At 39.8% G+C, this 17718-nt stretch overlaps 1 pseudogene; it reads right to left on the bottom strand.

Annotated features, from left to right (window-relative positions):
• Nucleotides 1-606: 606 nt before the first annotated feature.
• Nucleotides 607-2079, bottom strand: LOC143595728 (leucine-rich repeat extensin-like protein 7 pseudogene; annotated as a pseudogene).
• Nucleotides 2080-17718: the final 15639 nt, after the last annotated feature.

Here is a 17718-nt window from a genome sequence, read left to right as displayed (position 1 = left end):
AGATAGATTTTTGACCACTTTCAAACCATTCGACCCGCTTGACCCGTACCCGTTTGTCTAGTTTGTATGATTTAACTCAATCGAGATAAAAACACAACATAAAGCAACTCATTCATAAGTAAAATGGTTTGAAACTGCCATCTCTTGGCTATGGTTAAAACTCGCTTGACAAGTTATTTCTTATGTGTGCTACACATTGCAAGATCGCAACAAGATATTAAAAGCTTAGAAGATTTATCACGTCGTGGAAGTTTACGACCTTTGCCACCATAGATAAATTCTCAAATGCAAAAAGTTTCACAAGTGAAATAAGGTACACTCACATTGTCAAGTTCTATATGTGGACCCTTTTATTAACTACCGATAAAACTACATAAAATCAATGAAATATGAAAAAAGATAACATACTAAGAAACATACATTGCTACTCTTCATGACAAATTCAAAACATTTTAAGAATAGTTTGGACCTCTCACAGTAAATTCTCCAATTCATTCTTGATTACTGTCCGCGCTACGTGTAACCTTGTTTAGGATTTTGAAGAGGCTCCTTTCTAGAGTTTTAAGGTTGTGAGGACTCTGCTGGAAAGTTGTGAAGGTAGTTAAGTTAATCTTGGTTGTCTCCACTTGATGATGGAGAATGTGGAGCCTCCGGTTGGTTACTAGGTGATGGCGGTGGCGGTTTACAGACACACTCACATGGTGGACAGACGGAGTGGGTTGGTGTTGGTGGTGGTGGTAAATTCTCCGCGGCTGGAGAAGGCATATAAGTTGGTGGTTTAGTGGGAGAGAAGTATATTGGAGTTGGTGAGGGTGATTGTCGCGGCGATGCTATTGGTGCTGGTGCTGGTGCTGGTGGTGCTGATACTGGCGGGGTTGTCGATGGTGGTGGTGGTGATGGAGTAGGATTTAAAGGCGGCGGTGGTGGTGACGTTACAGGAACGGGCAACGCTGGTGGTGGCAATGGAGGCGGTTGAGCACCACACTCAAACGTGCTACAATTAAGTGGCTGAGACAAGAACTTATTACATTGTGTTCGGGTTCTTTGTTCGGGTCTATCTCTAAAACAATTCCTTTTATCATCAAAACCCGAAAGTTTCAAACAATTATTCGTCTGGTTCACGAAAAAGTTATATTCGTATCGAAATCTCTCCAAACTCGGAATCAAACACAAACTCTCGGGTATATCACCCGACAACATGTTATGCGCCACGTTCAAAACCTCCAAACTCGTCATTTCATTCATACCCGAAGGCAACCGGCCTTTGATGTTATTATAACTCAAATCCAACACGCTTATATTCTTCAACGCCCCAATTGTTTCAGGCATACACGACTCAAACCCGTTGTTCCTCAACACCAACTCATCCAATCTATTCGTCATATTCGTTACACTCGATGGAAGACATCCTGAAAACTTATTATTTGCAAGAACAATAACAGAAGCCGATGAACTCCCAATATTCTCGGGTAATTTACCCGAAAACCTGTTATTGTTTACAAGTATAGCATCAAGATTCTTGTTAAAAAGTTCTTCAGGAAGCTCACCTTCAAATTCGTTAAACCGAATGTCAAGATATGCAAGCTCGGGTAGTTGCAACACAAAATGCGGGAATTCACCCGTGAACCGGTTGCTACTCAGATCGAGCTCGAAAAGTATCTTGAGATTCAAGAAACTTCGCGGGAGGGTCCCGCAAAAGCGATTCGAGTTTATGTGAAAGATACCTAGATCATATAACAACCCGAGGTGAGCCGGGAGTTTGCCAGCTAGATCTTTATGGTTAAGGTCGATTCCAGCCACGGTTCGTTCTTGCGGGTTGTCTAGTGATTTGGAACAGAACACGCCCGTGTAGTTGCACACGTCGGATCCGAACCAGTTATCGGTTACACCATGTGGGTCCGACTCTATGACCGCCTTCCATGCTTGTAATGCAAGATACGCGTTCTTGATTCTATGGTTTTCGAAATTAAGAGACGGGTCGCACACCAGACCGGTGTCCCCACCGTCTGATGTGCTATGAACAGTGACGGATACAAGAATAATAAGGAGAAATGTGATGTGGATGAGCCATGGTTCCATTTGTGTGTGAAGATGAAGAGTGTAGTGAGTGGAGTGTTAAGTGTTTTAGAGTCTTTTAACTGAAAGTTTGCTTTCTATAACGACTTTTTCTTGTATTTGTTTTCAATAGAATCGCATTTTATTGCGGGTGTCCAATCCTTTAATGTTCAATTTAATTTATTACGTTTTGAATGATTTTTTGTATTTTAGTTGTTCTAAAGATAAAAATTTGAAATTTTCTAAGTAGGATTTAGGAAGATTTGAAAGTGTCCTTTCCTGAAGAGGAGCCTTTGTAAACGCATTGTTTCTCGTGATCGCTGTAATGAGTTACCAAATTTTTTGATAAAAATAATACAATAAAAACATATGTACGGAATTAATTTGGGATTTGTTCTACTGTGGGCCGGGTCGGGTCAGGTAACCTTGCAAATTTTGGTCCATTTTCTTTCGCTAGTAAAAAACTAGCACATTAAAATCTGATATGATCATATACTTATTTACTTTTTTTTCTATGTATAATAGGCTTTTCTTTTCAAATATAAATATACCCATCAATTAATTTAATTTTATTTGTATATTACTTCTTTTGGAAGTACTTCTTTTTAAATATAAACATGTAGAAACATAAAAATAAAATAAGTATTTTTTTTCTTAAATTCCCATGACCATTTTTTTAACAAATAATATTCTCACTGTATTTCAAGCGAGACTAAAACTCATAACTTTTAGTTGAAAATTATATACCTTTGTCATTAGACAAAACTAGGGATTAATTCCCATGAGTTTTAGAATTGAAATCACATGCTCATGAGAGGAAATTAGTAAATAAAAACATGGGTTTAAGGTTATTTTACAAAAGGTGATAAAAATAAAAAAGAATGAGAAGGATTTTTTTAGCAAAAAAAAAAGAATATATGAAAAACTAATAGAAAAAAATTCATAACTCAAAATTTAATAAAAATAAAAAATGTAAAAACACAAAAATGTTTCCATCATCTTCTTCGTTAAAAAAAACCATTGTTGACGAAAAAATATTATTGTGTCTTTTTATTTATCATTGTGTTTTTTGTTTATTTTCGTTATTGATTGTGTCTTTCTTCCTTAACATTGTGTCTTTTTTCTTGATGTTGTGCTATATTTTATTCGGCATTGTGTTTTATTTTGCGACCTATTGTTTTTTTTATTTATCATGGTATTGTTTGTTCATTTTCGGCATTGTGTCTTTTCATCATTTTCTTTTGGAACGGGAATGACGGGGGAAACATTTTGGTTTTTTAAATTTTTTTGTTTTTTATTTATATTTTTAGTTATAATTTCTCTATTATTTTTTTGAATTTTTTAGGAGTTTTTTGTGTAACCACAAATCCTTCTCAAATTTCGCATTTTTGTCTCTCTTTACATTTTAACTTTACCTTAAAAACATATACTTTTACTTTCTATTTTAATTAATCAAATTTTTAACAATAAAAAGAAGTCCATTGCTAAAATTAATTCTTTAACAAATAATATCAATAATTATTATTTCAAATGCCCCACTTACCTCATCATTTTTATTCTGAACTATCCAAATTAATAACATTACTTTCTTTAAGCCATTTTCTATTTTCTTTTAACTAAAACCAAACTATATTAACACAAATAAAACTAAATTTTCATAAAAATTAAATTATTACAAGATTCAAATAAAAAAAACTCAAAATACGAAAACATAATAAAAAATGCATGATTATAAAATTGCATTATTGTTATCCGAGTCGAGGTAAGGTAGATCTAGAGTTCCAAGATGTTCTACAAGATCAAATCAAAGTTGGAAATGTGTATTTGTAGCTTGCAACTTCGAAAGTACATTATTGTCAAAAAAATGGCTTGACCGGAGGATCTCTAATGTAGACAGTGATATCGCATTCCCGTCATCTCTTACGAACATGTTGTGCACTATTACACCGAAAGTTCCTAATCTTTTCTACAGTCATAGCCTGCATAGGTCGCCCTATTTTTCTTTTAGAACCAAAAGTTCTTGTTTATGCATAAATTTCCATCATCGTCCATCTTCTTTGTGTACATGTAGAACTTTGGTAGAAATGTTTGAAATTTGGGAAGTGAAATTGTAAAAGTGTGATATATAAATATTTATAATATATATACCCTATCATAGCTTTATTATTGATGGAATATACTGAGTATAATATATATATATATGTGTGTGTGTGTGTCTGTGTAGAAGTGCCCGCGCTTTGCGGCGGGGGACACGACGGGCATTTGATCGGCTTAATTAGACTCTTGGGCTGTGTAAATGAACAAAATGATTAATATAGTTGAATAAGAAGCAAAAGGATTTTGATTAAAGTTTGATCTAACAATTTAAGTTTGATCTAACAATTTAAGTTTGAACAAGGCATAAACGTATGACATTTTAAAACGGCTGAGTTAGATGGGGTGTCGTAACTAATGTTAGATTTAATTTGGTTGGGTTTATTCATTTTATTTCTTCCATTGAAATATAGCCTAGTAAATAAGCCCGCACGTTGCGGCGGAGACGCACTAAAAATTCGGCCAGTAGCAATTTGGTTCATTATTGCACTGGCATTTGCTATAGCAAAAATTATATACAATAGATTATGATACAAAAAATAAAAAAAAATTACTTGACATTAGCTAAAATAAATAAATAAAACACAATTACATTAAGTTGTTTCTTTCAATTAATGAAATGTATAAGTATTTATGCTTACCTATATTTTCAATAGGAAAAAAAAAGAAGCGTAACTATAGGCTGAAAATTTGGTAATAATTTGTAACACGATACTTGTTTCTATTAGTTTATCAATCATTTTGTAATATACTGTATAGTTATATATACCCACCCACCGACTGATATCAAATTCGGTTTCCTAGGCCATAGTTTAGCCTTTGCCACACAGGTAAACGACTTGTTATAGTAAGAAACTTAGTGAACAAAAAAAAACAAGATGGATTTGGACTAAGATTTAACTTCTTGGTCACATGATAAAAGTTAACATTAAGGTGCAAGAACACCTGGTGTCTTGTATACACAAGATCATTCTTAAACTAAGCTTAATAAATAATTATTAACATGCATCATTGGCCTAGACTTTTTATATTATTTTATTAAATCAAACATGCAGCAAGCAACTACACAGTATACGACTTCAAAATAATAACAATAATGGTAATGGATATAATCAATAAACGAAATTGCTACCTCAAGCAATATATTCTCTTTAACATAATCTTTTGCATCATGTGAACTCGTAACCAAGGATGTCAAATTAACACATGGACTTGCCCTACAGTGACCTAAAGTAAGACCAATGAAGTCATCGCTATTCACAATTGATGCTGCTAAAAGTAGTTATATAAAAACACGTTAATCTAGACACTAAGTAATAAATTCTAGACTCTTAAACTTAACTAAACTACTAACCGGCAAGTGAACCGGTCGACTCTAGTACAGCTAAGTAAGTCCGGATATCGAACCCACGAGACTCTTTAAATTACGTTTACTAGCTAATTAGACTCGACTACAAAACACGACTTATTATTTATATTTGTTTAAGGGGGTTTTATTTAAAATACTAATTTATACTATAATTAAAAACTAATTAAGAAAACAAGTAATTTAAACGAAAGCAAAGTTTGTTGTGAAAATATGATGATGATGATGAGAAAACTACCTAAGCTAGACTTCCCTAAATTTTGGTAATGAGTTGACTCGGGAAAATATTTAGTTATGGACTAGGATCGTAAAATAGACACTTAAAAGAAAAAACAAATAGGACCCCTGACCCTTCTCAAGAGAAAACCTATGGATTTCTAACAAGTTTTAACACACACCAGTATTTAAAAATCAAGTTCGCTTACGGTCACCCAATTGTTTACAATTTAGTTCCTTTATACGAAATCCTACCTTACAGCGCGGAAATCAAAGGCAATTTACTATGATTAATTGATTTGATAAATAATAATAAATAATCAACCCTAGACGGACTCCTTACGAAGAACTAAATCTAGCCAGATTAAATAGTAAAGACTTATCAATAACCTAGCACTTTACAGATTTTAGGTTAGCAGCTCACTTAGGTTTATTTAACAATATTATTCCTATGATCTTATCGCGAAATCAAATCATAAAATAATCAAGAACACAGAGTAATTGACCTAATAGCAATCCTATCATATGACAAACAATAATCAAGGAAAACTATGAAATAAAACTCATCAAACAATCCTAAGCAATCATACGCATCAATTAATTATAAGCAAATCTTTTACTAAATCATAAAAACCATAACGTAAATAATCCCAAATCAAATCAAAACGGCAAGATAGGTTTATCATAAGCCTAGGCAGTCTATAACGTTTAGCCTAGCATCTTAAAATTAAACGAAACAAACAAACAAGAATTCATGGTGTAAAATAAACGAAAACGAAAGAAACAAAAGATAAAACCCGTGTTCTTCGTCTTCAACCAATGCGCGCAACACCAGCTGATTCTTCGACTCCAAAGCTGCTGAAAACTCTTCTCGGTTGCCTCGGGATTCACCAAATTCGGATGTGGGGTTAAGGTATGATTAATGGTGAGTTTAGGGGTCTTTATATAGACAACAGGGGTCCAAAAATAGGTTAAGTCGGCCAACACACGGAAGATTCTGGAAGTTGGGCACCACCACACCACGCCGCGCCGCGTGGCGGGCTCCCCCTCCCTCGTCGCGCGGCGCACCGGCCTAGGGGGGGTCTGGTCCTTTTTGCTGGTCCGGTTCACTTCCTGGTTCGGTCTGGTTCGTTTCCTGACGCGTCGGTTCTCCAGTTCGGCTTGTTTTTGCTCGTTTTTCGCCCTCTTTTCACCGGAATTAAAACCCGGAACCTACATTATTCAAATAAGTTAGTAGTATACAAATCTTAACAAAAACCGAACATAAATGATTAAAATATTAATTAAAATATACAAGGGATTAATATATATTTAGCGTTATATCAACAATTTACATAAAATGGTATCAAGTGAACCAGTTGAAACAAAATTTAGAAAAGAGAAACACATTTACATTTCAAGGTTTCTTGCCTTTGATTGTTGCAAGTGTTCAATGCACCCAACTTCATGGCTTTGAAATCGCTAATCAAGCACAGTGATATACAAAACAGTTTTCATGATTACCATTATCAAAACTAAAATAAAGAACAATTTGTTTAAATTCATCTCATGACCCAAAACCACTTTTTAAAGACCCAATACAACAAAAAGATTAATGATAAAAATTACACAGCTTTCAGAGTGTATGCTTGTAAACGAGCACGTAAAGGGCTTATTCATTTATGGTGTGTTTAAGGATAGACCGAACAAACGAACGAATACAAACATATTTTAAAAAGTTAAGATAATGAACGCATCTGAGTTTGTTTGTTAATATTCTAAATGAACCGTTCACAAACATAAACGAACACCTACAAAAAATAAGTGTATTCCCATGTTAAATGCCCTGATCATTACATCCAATAGTTCAAGAGTAAACAGACACACCCAAATAAAGGTTTTCAAATGAATGTCAAATTAACTTTAAATTAATATTACCAATAAATATACTTGAACTAATATTTAAGCAAACGAACATAAATGAATGGATATAAACAAACAAAAATAGAGCTGAACATAAATGTTCATTCGTCTAATTAAAAGAACAAAAACTTGGTGTTCAAGTTCGTGTGTTTATTAAATGAAAAAAGAAAGGTATATGAAACTAAGAATTGAAGTGAGTCACTAACCTGACTTATTCTTTGCCATAACATCGTTATCCATGAACGGCCCACCGCGTAACATGGCGAGTCAAAGAGAAGATTCCTGTAACTACAGTTTTTGTGCAGCATGAATTACATTAAGTCAACCAAAATAAGTCAATAAGTCAACCAAAAACATTAGCTTACATTAAAAAACTTGGATGATTCTGTAGCATCCCGAGGTGTCTTGTGACCAACAAAGCTTGATGAATCAACAATATTATCATCAGCTACACATTTAAGCAATATATATATATATATATATATAGCAAGTTTATAACTTTATATGATGTTTCATAACATTTGTGACACGACACGCATTTTTCACTTACCATTAGAGCCATGAACCGTAGGTATGCAACGTTATTATTACTTGCCACACCATAATCTTCCTACAAGATACAAGTTTCTATTATTGTTACTATAGGGTAACAATCAAATTTAACACATTGCTCGTTTATAGAACACAATATAGAAAGAAGAAATGTATTTTGATGACCAGATCCAACTCGTATAATATGTCCCAAAAGAAGGTCCAACTCGTATAATATGTCCAGACAAAAAAAAGTGTTTTAACAAATTCTTATTAGCCCAGCTATACATTCTTCAAAATTCAAATAGCAAAACCAAATCTGTCACAATTTCGATTGACTTTTCCTGGTCAAGCGTTGACAAATAGACTATTTGATCATAAACTCAATAAATAATCGACGTAACGTGGGCTTTTTTGATTGGCAATATCCACTATACTCAATTAAAAAAACAAATTGTCAATCCGATTAAGAACCAAAAACCATTTGACATACCACACTTTGTATGTCATCCGTTATACATGAGGAATGAGCATAAGGTAGCCATGCCTTAAAAAACTGATAGAAAACATATAGAAATTAAACACGGAGGTACCTGCTATGAAAATAACGGTCTCGAAGTCGGTTATACAAGAACCAAACCCAGCCAAAGTTAAATTAAGGATCTAGCCGTGAAGGGTTAAGCCCAGCCTGTTACCTACTGTTCTGCAATAATACTTTTTAACTATTTAAAAACGTTAAATTTTTTACATGTTAAAGAAAGCAAAAAGTGACTTGTTAATGGGTAAAATTTATATCGTTAGTAAAAACTTTTTCTTGAGCAGTTAAGTAAACAAAACTGATCTGTTAACAGGTTAAATTTGACCAGACTACAAAAACCTTCTTTTTACCCGTTAATGTAACAAAAAAATTGCGTAATATCATGATATGGGTCGAGCTTCCTCTACCAACCCTACACCACTAAAAATGATTAACCATTTTCACAACTTTGTCATTAAAAAAGTGCATAAAAATGGGGAGGAGGGGGGGGGGGGGGGGGGGGGTAATACATTTCCATCCACAATGACCCGATGTTGTCTTGCTTACTTCAATCACAATACCTTAACAGATGTTCGAGGATTTGGGAAAATCTTATTTCTTTGACAACCTTAACGTGCACTTTGATGCGGTGGCATCGTCTCTACGAGCAACCACTTGTAAATCTCCAATAAATTAATTGTATCACTATTTGAAAGTTCTAACTGTCATCCCCATATCAAGAATTACAAGATGTGGCTTTGATATGAATATATTTTTAAGTGACACCTAAAAGAAAGATGGTACGTTGTATCTTTTATGAAAGTATATAAGGTTCAAATTAAAAAAAATGAATCTAAAATATATAACAATCATATAACAAAAATCAATTCCTACTGATGTGTTCATCAATTATCAATTTGAATAAAATAAACACTATTTCATAATAAGTATGGTTGCAATTCCTACTTATTAACATTAATTTATTATGAATTCGATGTGTTATATATTATATCAATTCAGAATATATTGATTAAAAATTCTGATGGTAATATATTACAATTAATTTATTAAGAATTTGATGTGTTTAGGAAGGGATTTTGGCTGAATATATTCAAACGATGATCGCGTACCGAATTGGTTATTATATGACCCAATTAGCTATTGGTTGTCCCATGAATATGGCTAGAATGAATGAGAATAGAACTGTAACCACATTTATATTACCCATTTGGTCTCGTGGGTAACCAATATAAAAATAAACTTTTGACCCAGTTTATTTTAAAAACATGTAATTCAACCAAATCAAAGTCTATTAGAGTCAGAGTATCCAACCATGTAAAGTTCCCACCATTAGTAAAATGCTCAGCATATTTACCTGAGTCAGGGTAGCCAATCCAGCCATTAGTTGCATACATTAGTCATTAGCAGCTTAGCTATTCACTTAGTTTACCTTGCTTTCAAATGAGTAATAATATAGCTGGTGGTGCCCATGTGATTCTTTATGATGTGGTCTTTATACCAATAAATCGATAATAGTTCTTGGATCAATGTTAGATCTTTCACATATTCAAACAAAGAAGCCACCTGTAACCTATTTAACTGAATCATAATCCAATATGAGAACATAATCATTACAACATCTTGACTGTGGAAGATTGCGATCATATTAGCAATAACAGTAGTAATTATTGGTAATCACAACTAATACCTTACCCTCACGATATGTCTCCTCAAATTCATTTTCAACATTCTACTTTTTTTCATCCTTTGGCTCTTCCTCAGTTAACGACTTGTCAGAATCAACAGGTTCCCGGTAGAAACCGAACCAACCGTGTATCAAACAACATTCCCGAACCTCGATTGGGTCTGATTCAAGGTTCATAACATCTCATTTGGTTACCAAAAACTCATGTTTTTTTATCACATCTGTATTAGAGCATCCTTACTCCTCTTTGTTCATGGTGCAAAATAATTACGTTTACAGATGGAAAATTAAATAAATGAAAATAAATAAAAAAGAAATGTATCCACTTATGATATCAGCCACTCATCACCCAGTCCATATTGTTTCATAATTCCAGGTTGGAAACTAAACTTTCAGTGTAGAATAAAAAAATTAAGCATACATCATATGTTCATATCATGTTATCAGATAGTGACATAGATGAACAATATACGGATTCAAACAAATCATTCATAATTATTATCAAATTGAAGCAAAATTAAAGCATAATTCATTCGTTCATACACAAATTGATAGCAATTAGGGTCAAAAATGGATAAAGGCCACCGAATTGAATGGAGCAAAACTTACATGCGCATTGATAGCACCAAATTCTGAGTGTTGAAATAGAAGCGTGTTCAAGGAAGGGATGGGAACTGCAACCGAATTGAAGGCCAGGGACATATCGCTATTGATATACAAACGAATTGAAAAGGTAATATATACGAAGAAACACTAACCGGACCCCGGGCAGATTACGGGTAACCTGGGGGTTAGATAGATGTTTCACACGAGGGGTTAGACCCTGAGAAGATGGTTATTCTGATAATCTGCAAAACAGACACCGTGAGCTTGTCACTGAGAAGGGGGGTTCCTCCTTGTGACCACCCTCCGGCGTGAGAATCAGACTAGATTGCTCTTTAAATATAAATGTATATTAAGAGATTGCTAGAGCAGATATCAGGTATAATATGATGATACAAGATAAGATGAGATGATCATACCATTTGTGGTATTTATAGCCGAAGGTAGGTTTCCAAGGAGGTGTGGCTGGCTGCAACAGTGTTCCTGTTCCACCAACAGTGGCCTACGCACGTGCCCTGCTGGTAGTTGGTGGGTAGGCAGCGGCTGATAGTGACCAGGCCTGCTGTGTACTATTCCTTTTCCACCAACTGCCGGCTACGCACGTGGTATGGCAGTAGTTGGTGAGTAGGCAGCGGCTAATAGTGACACAGTACAGGAGCATGCTGCTCGCCATACTGTGGTCAATAAGCTGTCGTATCTTTAGTCAGATCTTTTTCCCATACCTCGTCAGGTACAGTACAGAAGATCTTCCCGTATCGTACGGACTTGCTTACTTGGGCGGGAGTATTCCCCCTCCCGCCCTTGTGCGGGATTGTTCCCGGCTTCGCTCATTCCTTCAGGTGACACTGAGTGATTGAGAGCTAAGTGCCTTGTGCGTGTAGCCTTGCTGCGCGGGTGGCCTTCCCTAATGGCTTGTATCCGAGGCTGCGGGGACAGGCGGAGTCCTTCACCATTGGGAGGCATTTCCTGCGGGACCAGCTTGCGTACTGCGCGTAAGGACGTCACGTCTCTGAGCATGGTTGGTCCTGCGGATCCAGTTGGTTTCTGCGCAGACGTTCCTCTTCAAGGTGAGTCTTGCGGGTCCAACTGGGCTCTGCTGGGACCTACCTCTTCAAGTCCCCCCAGTCCAATGTTCTTCTCATGAGTGTTTAATAAAGTGAGGTGAACTTTTGGACTTAAGCAAAGGGTTTTTGAAAAGGGGTTTTTTAAGGTTTTCCATGGGGATTCCTCCCGCGGAAGTCCTTGTCACTTGCAGAAATGCCTGAGTTTCCTGCTTGGTCTTTGGGTATGATGCGGGTAGGCTGTAACCTCCTCGCAAGTCAGGAGCGTTGAGTCCCACTTGTGTGGATTATCCATGAGGTTTTGGTAGTTTTGAACATAGTGATCAATTATGTTAAACCACCAATTCCATCCTGGAGCTTCAAACAACGTAGTTCTCGACGTTCCCGCTATGCGGGGATGTTATTTCCGTTTCCACAAGCATTGCCCAGAAGATCCTTCTTGGTTTCAATTCCCAGCGGAGCGCTGGTATGTGAAGGGTTTTGCCTTAACACTGTACCCGCGCTCGTCTTACGGTTACTTTACTTCCAAGGTATTCCTGGCGTCAATTCCCTGCGGGTGCCAGGTATGTGAAGGGTTTTGCCTTTACACTGTACCCGCACCCGTCTTATAGTTACTTGGTTGCCGAGGTATACTTGCTTCAATTCCCTGCGGGGTGCTAGGTATGTGAAGGGTTTTGCCTTAACACTGTACCCGCATCCGTCTTACGGTTACTTGTTCGCCAAGGTTTTCTTGGCTTCAATTCCCTGCGGGTGCTAGGTATGTGAAGGGTTTTGCCTTAACACTGTACCCGCATCCGTCTTACGGTTACTTGTTTGCCAAGGTAAGGGGTATTTTCCCGCTTACTTTTGAATCTTTTTGAATTTTGAATTTTGAAATTCGAAGAGTTGGTGGAAAGATAAGAACAGTCCAAAACTCTGAAACGTCGTGCGACGGTTTCTTCTGACTGTGTCAGGACGTGCAGGAAGTTATGATGACGTGACAGTACATGGTCATTCCAGACGCTTTTTCAGGCGCTGTGGGCGCGATTTTTCGGGCGCGTGGCCGCGAAATTAATGGTACGCGTCCTGTCAACAGCTGTTGCCAGCTTTCTTTTTGCCACGTGTCATAGTTTCATTGCACATTCGATTTCTCTCTCCTCCGCATTAATTTCATCGCATTAATTGCGATTAGTATATAAAGGGGAGAGGGTTCTTTGTAATCCACACTTTCACTCTTCTCTTCATCTTTTAAGCGATTTCCGGCGAATACTCCCCTTTTCAGGCAAGCATTCTCCCAAAATCGTTTTCTTCTTTCCTTCACAAGATGTCTCGTGATGTTGAATCCACAGTCGATGACAAGAGTACTGCTGGCGAGTGCCAGTGTGCTCTGCCTGGCGATCTGTACCGGTATGTCGTCAGGAAGTTCATGCTCGAGTCTCTCGAGCCTGAGTTTCCTGAACCCCATCATACTGTGTACGATGCCCCCAGAGGCAAGATCGGGGTTTATGCAGCATTCTTTGTCTATGGGAATCTTAGGTTCCCATTGACAAAGTTTGTTTACCGTGTCCTTGAGAGGCACGGTGTTCATTTTGACCGAGTTGCACCCCATGGCGATCGCCAAGATTCGCCACTTCGAGTGGGTGTGCCGGATTTTGGGCGTTGAGCCCTATGTTGACCGCCTGATAACCTTCTACACTTGGAGGTGCATCCAGGGGTGGTATACCCTGACAACCCGAATCAAGGGTTTAAAGATCTGCGCGGACCGAGCGCAGTCTTCGCTCGTGGAAGCGGGAGTTCTTCTTCATATCTGCTCGCGCCATCCCCATTGCCATGAAATTCAAGAACGGGCAAGCACTTCCCAGCCTTCACGCCTCCAGCTACCAGGAGGCGGAATGGTTTGCGAAGATATCTCGGGTCCAATCTCCGGTTTACCGGTTTGCGGAGTCCGGGATGGTGATGCTGGGGATGAGCCGGGTGTGGAAGGAGGCTGATGCGCGCAAGATTCCGATCGTCCTCGAATACGGTTCGAACTCTGTTCCTTACGGTATGCCTTTTTCCCTTTTGTTGATTTTGGATTCCTTCTAACTTTTTTCCTGTTTATTTCAGAGGGGAACGACTTGCAGTCGCTCCTGAACCCGCGGGAGGCTGACGGTCCCGCACGGATGGGTACTCGGGCTCTAGATGAGAACGAGTTGCCCATCCTAGAGCAAACGGCGGATCGGTTCGTGGAGGTCTATCCGCTAGGCCATGAAATCCTTAGCGCCCGTCGGCCAGGTAAGGCGCTCTTCGACCCTCGACCCCTCAATGTTGAAACCTCTGCTGGAATTCCTCTAATCGTATGTTCTGATGAGGAATCCGCAGATGGTCCTCCGTTGGTGCGGAAGAAGAAGGCTGCCGGCGGGAAGGGGAAGGAGAAGGTGGCCTCCACAGCCGATCCAGCGCCTCGGTCTGACTCGGAGACCGAGAGCGAAGAGGTGGCGGGGAATCCCGGTGGTGACAAGATCACCATTCCGGAGGCTGTGACAACTGTCACCGAAGAGCCCAGGATGACAACGGTGACCGGCGTGAAGAGGCCGGCTCCGTCGGGTTCATCCCCGCCCGTCCGTACTTTCAGGCTCAAGAAAACCGTAAGTACAAATTTCCTTTAGCTTTTATCTTCATAGTTTAATCCTTTTAACACTTTTCTTCTTTACGCAGGCGTGGATGTTGACGCATTCCAGGGTGAGCGCCGAGTAGGACCTCTCCGCCAATGACGGTAGGCTTGGTCAGCCTACCTGAGGCGTCGACCCAGGCGCCTGCGCCTGCTTCCGCTGGTTCAGTTGCTCACTCCTTTGAGCCGACTGTTCCAGCCGAGATGACGTCACCGCCGGCTGTGAGTGCGATTTTTACAGCATCCTTCACCGAGCCGGCGGTTACTATTGCTGCGGATTCCGCGGGCAGCGACCGCGGGCGGCGACCACGGCGGCTGCTACCATGCCCCCGCCATCGGCAACGACGCCGGGTCCATCAGGTACGCATGGGGCTTCCCGCCAATCTTTGCCACCTTCTCATCTGCCTGACCTCTTGGATGGATTTCCTTTGGGTTCAGGTGATGGGTTCGGCAGCTATCGGCCTGTTATTGACCCTACAGGTGCGTAGGGTTCTTCTGGCCCATTTTATATATATTTTATCATCTTTTCCTAACTGCTTTGTGTTTTTTTGCAGTGTCGGATTCCAATGAAGTGTATGTTCCACGATGGAACATTCGCCGAGGAACAACCCTTCGCACCCCTGTGGAGTGCGTGAATGGGCTCGTCACGCTGCTCCCAGTGGGTGCGTTGGGGGAAGCCATGGCTAGCTACCAAAGGGGTAGGCTTAGCAATGAGCTTCAGGTTCTCCTGGCCCGGATGCAGCCGCGAGTCGAGCTGCTTTGTCGTGAAAACGACAAGTTAAAAGCAGCTCGCGCTAAAGAACAAGCTCAGGCGCGGGCTGTCCGGGAGGAGAACCAAAAACTTACCGCAGTGGCTGCGGAGAAGGAGAAGGCTTCAAGGCCCTCGAGGTTGAAGTTCAAGCTCAACTCGAGGCCCGTTCCAAGGCTGCCCAAGCTGTTAATGAACAGCTTCGGCTGGCTAAGGAGACTGCGAGGAACGCAACCGAGAGGGCCACCAAGGCTGAAGCTGTTGCTGAGCCTCTACGCGTGGAGAATGAAGAGCTTAAAGCCAAATTAGAGGCTCTCCAGCAGGCTCATGATGCCTTGGCGATGGAAGACGCCAAGAAGCTCCAGGAGATCTTGGACCAGAGGGGGGTGCTTGACCATACTGAGCGGAAGCTAAAAGGCGTCGAAGAGGCTGCGGCTAAAGAAGTGTTGCTTGCCAACCTCAACAAGAATGAAGCCGAACGCGCCCGTAACGAAGCTCAAGCTGCCCTCCAAGAAGCTCTGGTTGCCAAGGAATGGCTTCTTCGAGAAGCGTTGTCTCAGGTAAGCTTTCATGTCTTTACGCTTTTCTTTGTAAATAGGAAAGGGTGTTGACACTTGTATTTTTCTTTGTAGGTTGTGCATCGGGTCTTCTCAGAGACATCTTACGACGATGCTATGAGCGCAGCCCTCAACGCTTCTCACGAGGATGGGGAAAAGGCCGGCTTCCTGCTTGGTCTAGGGTTCGTTGAGAAGGCATCCCGCCTTCCAACTTCCCTTTATTTGATGTAGATACTGAAGCCATATATGACCAAGCAGTAAATCAATACGCCGCCTTCCCGCATCCGGTGGTGGAGAAGGTAAACGAAGTTGCTGCTGCTGATGATGGGCTAGCTATCCTCAAAGCTTTCCTTGAACTGCCACGCTCTACTGATGGGGCTGGTCCAAGTGGAAGTGGCCCTGAAGCCTGATCCTGAAGATCCCTTCCCGCTGCTAGGATAGATTTAGCTTGTATAGATTTATTTTCTTGTAGGCGGGTAGTTACCCGGCCATTCTTGTAATCAACCATTGTGAAATATAAATCTTTTTGCGGGTAAGACCGCTACTTTCGCTGGGTTCCTTGCTTTGTAAACGTTGTATGACTTGCATACTTTAGTTTAAATTAGCAATTTTCCAAGTGTTTTTAGAATAAGTTAACCTTTGAACGTGGTAGATAAGTGTGAAGTTTTGCTTCCTCTTCCGTGATTGTGCGGGGTAGGACCGTCACTTGCACGTAGTAGGATGGCTAAACTTTACCATCTGACCTGCGTGTAGGTTTTCCTCATCTTTTTCTGAGGATAAGGTAACCTTTGAACGTGGTAGATAATAGGTGTGAAGTTTTGCTTCCTCTTTCGTGATTGTGCGGGTAGGACCGTCACTTGCACGTAGTAGGATGGCTAAACTTTACCCATTATCTGACCTGCGTGTAGGTTTTCCTCATCCTTTTGTTAGAAATTTTGTTTTGGACCCGTTCGACGCGCGGTTGTCAATAGGTTAGTGTTCAGTTCCCTTTTTCATGATTCATGCGGATAGACCGGCACTTTCATTTAGTGGGAGGACTGAACTTTTCCCCTTCAACTGACCTGCGTGAAGGTTTGTCGTTTTTTTTTTTTGGGTTTATGCGGGTTTTGTCGCCTTCCCCACGCAACGACTTCACGTAATTATGCGGTGAAAACCGGCATATCCGTGTTGAATAAATTAACCGTTCGACGCGGCGGTTGTTAATAGGTTAGTGTTCAGTTCCCTTTTTCATGATTCATGCGGATAGACCGGCACTTTCATTTAGTGGGATTACTGAACTTTTCTCCTTCGACTGATCTGCGCGAAGGTTTGTCGTTTTTGGGTTTATGCGGGTTTTGCCGCCTTCCCCACGCAACGACTTCACGTAATTATGCGGTGAAAACCGGCATATCCGTGTTTGATAGTTCATAAAAATGTAAAATCATCAGCGTCAATGTTTTAAGGATAATCATTTCCATTAGAAGTGGCTCCTGGCCTTTTCTTACAAATTTGGAATTGATTTACATACAAACTTGTGTAAATGAGCTCCCTTCCATGTTGTTGGGATGGGAGTGCCATCGAGCCGATACGCACCCGGTTCGGGATCTCGTTCTTTACGCAGCATGTAGTCTCCATATTGAAGCTGGAATTTTATTCTTTTCCCCAACTGGGGTTCTACACGCATCAGCCTGCTCAGCGTTCATTGCGCCACGAGGTGCGCGAGCGTCCCATCTCTGACGAATGCTTCGACCATGT

Source organism: Bidens hawaiensis, unplaced genomic scaffold (assembly GCF_021521415.1).
Source record: "Bidens hawaiensis isolate Kalapana, Puna unplaced genomic scaffold, B.hawaiensis_p1.1 tig00045496_1, whole genome shotgun sequence".
Taxonomy (NCBI): Eukaryota; Viridiplantae; Streptophyta; class Magnoliopsida; order Asterales; family Asteraceae; genus Bidens; species Bidens hawaiensis.
The sequence above is the reverse complement of the archived record's forward strand: the minus strand, read 5'-3'. Positions and strand labels throughout refer to the sequence as shown.